The 8,298-nt window shown below is 47.7% G+C and overlaps 1 pseudogene; it reads left to right on the top strand.

Moving 5' to 3' along the window:
• The first annotated feature begins 7,154 nt into the window (after positions 1-7,154).
• Positions 7,155-8,298, top strand: part of LOC109784344 (uncharacterized) — a 3,069-nt pseudogene continuing 1,925 nt past the window's right edge.

Genomic DNA, 8,298 nt, shown 5'->3' with positions numbered 1-8,298 from the left:
CAAATGAACAAGTAAATGCTATCACTACATGCATATATGGCTGGTGGAGGCTCTACGGTTATATTGTTTTGCGAAAAGCCAATTTTTCCCTACATCAAAGGAATATATTTTATTTAACTATCATGGTGGTTGATAGAACATTGAGAATGGTAACCCCATCTCAATCCCAATTAAACAGTAATTAACAACCCAGCAAATTAATTTACAGTGATGAGATCATCATGATAATCCAAGAACCAGATACTCAAGATGTCCATAACCGGGGACATGGCTAACCATGATTAGTTTGTACACTCTGCAGAGGTTTGCGCAATTTTCCCCACAAGACTCGATCTCCTCCGTTGGATTTCTCGCACTACATGGTGTTTGAGAAAGGGATGACCGAGACACAGTCTTTCAGAAGCATTAACTATTTACTCTGGGTAGACAGTTACACCTACTTTCCCCTACATCTGCTAGCCTACCACTAAAAGAGGTCATGCAACATACTCAACTATGCTAGAGCCCATAATAGCTTGTGGCTACACACGGAAGTTTCTAGTATGAATAATCTTATGATCCCTTTGAGCCTGGGTGGCGAACCAAAGGACAACACTGGTATATCCCCAGGTGCCCGCAACCAATCCACCCAGATGTGTATTTAAGTAGCCACCTTAAGTTAACCATTAACTAATAATCTCACATCTGTCATGGATCACTCAAACCAAACCACGTCTACGACCATAGCATAGCAACCTAAGCATAACGTAGAAGTAACTCCCAAGGTTTGTTAATAAAAGGAGCAATAGGTTCTACCTCATCATCTACTTCCCAATACCCACAAGTTAATCACATCCTAACCATGCAGTGTTTGAGGATTGTAACTAATGCATAAAAACTGGGTATGAAAAGAGTATGATCAATGTGTTACTTGCCTTGCTGACGATCTGCAAACCCTAGAGACTCGTAGTAGCACGCTTCGCACTCCGGGAATTCTATTGCAAACAAACAATAGCATACATAAGCACTCAAGCATAGATGCAAGTGTAAAACTCAAATAAGAAGATCCAATCTGAAATTCCAACTGAAGATCTTCGATCTGCAAAAAGAATCAATCGAATCGGAGCTACGGAACTGAAACTACGGTCAAAAGAACTTCAAATTCAAATCTGCTTGAAACCAAATTTTAAGTTGTCAAAACCATGTTCCAGTTGATTAACCAGAAATAGGGGCTCGATACGAAGATTTTGCCGTTGGTTTCACTGGATTTGGACGAACGGTTAAAAAGTTGCGTGGGTTTGAAGATCAGGGGCTAATCTGCGATAAAAATAATCGCAGATAGATCCCTGGCAAAAATAAAACAGAAAAAGAAAAATCTATCGGACGAACGTCCGCTAACAGAGGCTAACAAACGAATTCGTTCGTTAAAACGAACTGACGAACGAACGTCCGCAAAATAAACTAAACCGAGAAAACCGATCTAATAAAAAAACTGAACTAGGGTTTATAAAAACCGAACGGTTTTATACCTAAAACCGAAAAAAACGGCAGGGTCAACGGTGGCGGACGGCGAGGGGGCGACGCGGCTGCGGTGGTGGTGGTTGCGGCGGCGGGGCTGCGGGCTCGGGGTGGGGAGAGAAGGCGGCGGCGGGGCTGCGGGCTCGGGGTGGGGAGAGAAGGCGGCGGCGGGGCTGCGGGCTCGGGGTGGGGAGAGAAGGCGGCGGCGGGAGGGTATTTAAAGGCCTCGGGGGGTGGTCCGGGGAGGGGGCGGCGGCGCGTGTCCGGGACGGACACGGCGTCCATGGCGGCGGCGGCGCTCGGGAGTCCACTCCGAGCCGGAGTGGGAGGCGGCGGCGGGCTGGGCTTTGGCCCAGTCGGGCATCGCGTTTTTTTAATAAATTCCACCGAAAAGAAAAATCCTAAATAAATATTTTTTCTAAAAATGCCAAAAACAATTTTCATCGTCTAAATAAAATATTTAGAACATAGTGAACATTTTTGGCCTAAAAATGCAATTTTAAAAAAAAGCATATTTTTCTAATTCAAATAAAATAGAAATAAAATCCAAATAAAATTATTTATTGGATTTTAATATTTTTCCTCCAATATTTCTTTTATTTTGGAGAAGTCATTTTATCTCCTCTCTTTTATTTTAATATTCGAAATATTTTGGAGAGAAAAATAATTAAAACCAAAATGATCCTCTTGTCAAATTTGAGAAAATTCAAATATGAAAATAAACGAAATCCCCAACTCTCTCCGTGGATCCTTGAGTTGCTTAGAATTTCTAGGATCACAAACGAAATGCAGATAAAATATGATATGCATATGATGACCTATGTATAACATTCCAAATTGAAAATTTGGGATGTTACACCTACCTAGGGATTGAGCAAGATCCTTCAAGTAAGTTGTCATCGGTGCAAAAAGGCAATAAAACTGCTTCTAAATGTGTGAGATTGTTTAGTGTAAGAGAAAATTGAGCATTGCACAAACTTGGATGACAAAGAATAAAAGCGACAGACTGCATAATAAAGGTTGTCATCTTAAAGGGCAATGTAACATGACATTCTTTTGCACTAAGGGATTGAGCATACAAATAAATAAGCGCATGACAACCTCTGCTTCCCTCCGCGAAGGGCCTATCCTTTACCTTTATGTATTTACTTTTATGCAAAGAGTCAAAGTTTTCCTTCTATCCCTTTTTATTTTTCTCCTTTGACAAGCATCATGTGATGAGGAAAGATCTAGGCACATATGTCCAGTTGAATATATGAGTTATTATTGTTGACATCACCCTTAAGGTGAGTATGTTGGGAGGCGAAACTATAAGCCCCTATCTTTCTATGTGTCCGGTTGAAACGTTTTGCTCATGTGTACTCGGTGAGTGTTAGCAATCATAGAAGACTATATGATGGTTGAGTATGTGGACTTGTCTAAAGACTCCGACACGTGACCCTTCCTGAAAAGATGATGAATTGTAGTTGCAAAGTTGACTGATAACATAGTTTGTTGGTTTCTAATAGAGTTTTTGCTTTATACGTCGATTATGTGATGAACTGTTACTTATTCATGGGAAGTGTATGATAAAATTTCTATGATAAAAGTCTTATGTTTAAATTTGTTACTGTTATAATAATCAACATGATGCTTCTATGTCCGTATTTTGTTTTTATCGACACCTCTCTCTCAAAGCATGTGGACATGTTTTTCGATTTTGGTTTTCGCTTGAGGACAAGCGAGGTCAAAGCTTGAGGGAGTTGATACGTCCATTTTGCATCATGTTTTCTTACTGTTATTTATAATGTTTTTGTTCATAATAATGCTTTTTGGAGTAATTCTAATGCCTTTTCTCTCATAATTTGCAAGGTAACACCAAGAGGGAGAATTCCGGCAGCTGGAAATCTGGACCTGACAAAGCTACGTCAGGCCACCTATTCTGCACAACTCCAAATGAGCTGAAAACTTCACGGAGATTTTTATGGATTATTTAAGAAATATTGGAGCCAATAACCACCAGAGGGGGCCACTAGGTGGGCACAACCCACCTAGGCGCTCCAGGCCCCCCCAGGCGCGCCCTGGTGGGTTGTGACCTCCTCGGCCCGCCTCCGGTGCCCATCTTCTGGTATATAAGTCATTTTGACCTAGAAAAAATAAGAAGAAGACTTTCGGGGCGGAGCGCCGCCGTCTCGAGGCAGAACTTGGGCAGGAGCACTTTTGCCCTTTGGCGGAGCGATTCTGCCGGGGGAACTTCCCTCCCAGAGGGGGAAATCATCGTCATCATCATCACCAACAACTCTCCCATCTTGGGGAGGGCAATCTCCATCAACATCTTCACCAGCACCACCTCATCTCAAACCCTAGTTCATCTCTTGTATTCAATCTTGTTACCGGAACTATAGATTGTTGCTAGGGGGTGACTAGTAGTGTTGATTACATCTTGTAGTTTATTACTATATGGTTTATTTGGTGGAAGATTGTATGTTCAGATCCATGATGCTATTTAATACTCCTCTGATCATGAGCATATTTATTATTTGTGAGTAGTTACTTTCGTTCTTGAGGTCACGGGATAAATCATGTTGCAAGTAATCATGTGAATTTGATATGTGTTCAATATTTTGATGGTATGTATGTTGTGATTCCCTTAGTGGTGTCATGTGAACGTCGACTACATGACACTTCACCATATTTGGGCCTAAGGGAATGCATTGTGGAGTAGTAAATAGATGGTGGGTTGCGAGAGTGACAGAAGCTTAAACCCCAGTTTATGCATTCTTCCGTAAGGGACCGATTGGACCCAAAAATTTAATGCTATGGTTAGAATTTATTCTTAATATTTTTCTCCTAGTTGCGGATGCTTGCGGGAGGGTTAATCATAAGTAGGAGGTTTGTTCAAGTAAGAACAGCACCTAAGCACCGGTCCACCCACATATCAAATTATCAAAGTAGCGAACACGAATTAAACCAACATGATGAAACTGACTAGATGAAATTCCCGTGTACCCTCAAGAACACTTTGCTTATCATAAGAGACCGTTTTGGCCTGTCTTTTGCCTCAAAAGGATTGGGTTACCTTGCTGCATACTTGTTACTATTATCGTTACTTGCTCGTTACAAATTATCTTGCTATCAAACTACCCGCTACTTACAATTTCAACTCTTGCAGACATTACCTTACTGGAAACTACTTGTCATTTCCTTCTACTCCTCGTTGGGTTTGACACTCTTACTTATCAAAAAGAGCTACAATTGATCCCCTATACTTGTGGGTCATCAGTCACTGATACGTGGGTCCGGGGGTGGACATGAGAGGGCAACAGCGGACGAGAGCACTCACTTTTGTCCGTCGCGGACCCATTTGTGACCCATTTTTTGCGTTCAGTTTGGGTCGGGGCGGATGAAAAATGGACAGCAGGCGGACACGCGCGTCCATTTGGGTCGCTCCGTTGGGCCAAGCCATGTCTGGATGACCCAAACGGACAAAATGGGTCCTTACGTTGGAGTTTCTCGATCTTAAAGACCTATATTTAAGAACGGTGGGAGTATTCCACCGAAATCACAAGTTGAGGAGTACTCGTTGCAAACATCACTCCAACTCCCCAAGTTGCGACAAGTGGCGCACATGCAGCGCACCACTTGTCGCAACCTGGAAGTTTTCCCTTTTTTGTAGATCCGTTCATTCAAAACATTTTATCTCTCAAACCGTGCGTCCAAATCTCAAACCACTTTCACCGTTGGATTCCTCGCGTCGAGATCTTCAAAACTAGATCCCATGTTGATAGGTTTTGACAAAAACAATTCACTAAAACCGGACGAAAAAACCGAATTGAGAGCACGGGTTTTTTCCCTTTCCAAAAGAGGCATGCCTGTGCCTCTCATGAAATCACAACCGTGCCTCTCGCGGAAGCAAAACCGTAACTCTCGCAGAAGGAAAAAAAAAAGAAGAAAAAACGTGTTTTTTCGTTTTCGAAGAGGCATGGTCGTGACTCTCGCGAAAACACACCCGTGCCTCTCGCGGAATCAAAACCGTGACTCTCGCGAAAGGAAAAAAAACAAAAAACGTGTTTTTTTCGTTTCCGAAAGGCACGGCCATGACTCTCGCGAAAGCACACCCGTGCCTCTTGCGGAAGCAAAACCGTGACTCCCGCGAAAAAATAGAAAACGCGTTTTTTCTCTTTCCGAGAGGCACGGCCGTGAATCTTGCAAAAGCACACCCGTACCTCTCGCGGAAGCAAAACCTTGACTCTCGCGAAAGGAAAAAAACAAAATCGCGTTTTTTCATGCAAAAAACCAAAATCAAGCCTATTGTAGAGTTGTCATGCTAATCGCATCCCATGTATCAGCAAAATTTGTTAGAGCAACTCCAACGGGGCGACCCATTTCGTCCGCGACCGTCCGTTTGGGTCGGCATGGACAAAAAAGTCGGCCCAACGCGCCGACCCAAACGGACGCGCGTCCGCTTTCGTCCGCCTGCCGACCCATTCCCAGCCCATTTTTGAGCCTGATTCGCGTCGGCGCGGACACGCGACGGACGCGCGCACGCTCGCCCTCTTTCCTCACCAGGCCCGCTGGTCGGTGGCACATTGGATTCACACCCTCGCCCGCCCGCTTCGTTGCCGACGCCGCCGACCATTTTTTCAGATAAAAATGGATATATAGATAGTTCTAGCGTACACAGATAAAATAATAGACCACTACTCGTCGCTTTCTGACTCCGACTCGGTAATGTCCTCCTCCGACGTCTGAATGTAGGCGTCAGCATGCTGCTCGTCTTCAAAGTCCCAACCCGACGTTTCTCGTAGCTTCAGTTTCAATTGAGCGGCCTGATTCCGCGAACGCTTGTCCTCCCGATAGGCGGCTCGCTCCGTCCTCCTCGCGTCCCTCTCCAACCTCCTTTGCTTGTAGAACTGGCGCTCGTCGACGATGTCCTGCGGGAAACGTTCACGCCACACCACCAAGGCTTCCACGTCCATCTCGGCGATGGTGAGGCGACGCTGCCGCCTCTGGTGGACACGACGATCCTTGTCGGTGAAAAGCCGCGGGAGAGGCGCCAGATCCTGCGCCCGCTGGCTCGACACGTCTGGAAAATTCATATCCCGACGAGGCCCCAGGAGGCGCCACGCCGTCGCGTCATGCGCGCGGGCCGCCTCCTCTGCGGTGTCGAAGGTGCCGAGGATGAGACGTTTCTCGCGAAACCAGATCTCGGAGGAGAAGGCGCGGAGCGGCGCTCGCGGACTCCACGAAAATCCGAAGCGCCTAGGCGGCGGATCGACATGGTGGCGCAGAGGCAGCGAGGCTAGTGAGAGGGGGCGAGACGAGTGGGCGGCGGACAGAGTGTGAAGGGAGCGCCTTCTTATAACGAGCGCCGGTCGCGGCGTGCGCGCGAACCTTTCCCGCGCGCTGGAGCGCCAAAACCAGGGCGACAGCATAGACGCTGACATGATCTAAAACACGCGCGGTCATGAAATGGGTCGGCCCGTTAGACGCACTGCCGACTCAAAACTAAAAAAGGGCAGATGGCAGACGGGCGGCCGATCCAAACGAATAAAAAGCGAAGAAAAACGTCGTCCGTTTGAATCGGCCCGTTGGAGTTGTTCTTATATCTCAACGGCAAAATCGATGATCTTGACACCGACCGAGAAGGTGACCGAGCATTAGCAAAACCATACAAGTATCGCACTCGTTCTATAAAGAAATCACACTCATCTAATCTGCATCCGCCGATCACAAAGGATTCTCCCAGTACAGAGCACAAAGAAAGGAACACTGCGTAAGCACGCAAAGTCCAGAGCTCGCCGATGTTGCATCTGCATCCGCCGCCGCCGCTCCTCCTCCACCTAGGCAATCTCCGGCCTCCGCGGCTCCGCCACGCCGCCTCCTCCTCCAACTAGCCAATCTCCGGCCTCTGCCTCCGCACTACTCCTCCACGTCGCCGATGTCCCGCCTCCGCCCCCGCCGCTCCTCCACCACGCCCATGTTCCACCTCCTCCGCCGTAGCTCCTCCTCTACCTCCACCTCCACCCCCACCTTGCGGCCCTCGCGTTCCTGGTCTCCCCACGCCGCCTTTGCCGCCGCCACGGAGCGCGTCCGCGCCGGGACGCTCAGCCCTGAAGACGCGCACCACCTGTTCGACGAATTGCTACGGCAGGCCACCCCGGTCCCCAGCCGCTCCCTGGATGGTTTCATTGCCGCCCTCGCCCGTGCGCCCGCCTCCGCCGCCTGCATCAGAGATGGTCCCGCCCTCGCCCTTGGCCTCTTCAACCGCGTCTGCCGTGATGAAGCCGGCGCGCGGGTGGCACCACCCACAATCTTCACTTACGGCATCCTCATGAACTGCTGCTGCTGCGCACATCGCCCGGACCTAGGGCTTGCCTTATTCGGCCGCTTCCTCAGGACGGGCATGAAGGCAAATGAAATCATTGCCACCACCTTCCTCAAGTGCCTCTGCTCCGCCAAACGTACAGATGAGGCTGTCAACTTGCTGCTTCATAGGATTCCCGAGCTTGGCTGCGTGCGTAATGCCTTCTCATACTCCATTGTTCTGAAGAGCTTTTGCGAGAATAGCATGAGTCAGCGGGGGCTCGACCTGCTCCAGATGATGGCGAAAGAAGGAGGCGCCTGCTCCCCCAACGTGGTGGCATATAGCACGGTCATCCATGGCTTCTTTAAGGAAGGCGAAACAGGCAAGGCATGCAATCTATTCCATGAAATGATGCAGCAAGGTGTTGTGCCCACTGTGGCGACATATAACTCGATTATTGATGCGTTGTGCAAGGCCAGAGCAATGGACAAGGCAGAGATAGTCCTTCGGCAGAT

The sequence above is a fragment of the Aegilops tauschii genome, chromosome 1, assembly GCF_002575655.3.
Source record: "Aegilops tauschii subsp. strangulata cultivar AL8/78 chromosome 1, Aet v6.0, whole genome shotgun sequence".
Taxonomy (NCBI): domain Eukaryota; kingdom Viridiplantae; phylum Streptophyta; class Magnoliopsida; order Poales; family Poaceae; genus Aegilops; species Aegilops tauschii.
This window is presented reverse-complemented; position numbering and strand designations above follow the sequence as displayed.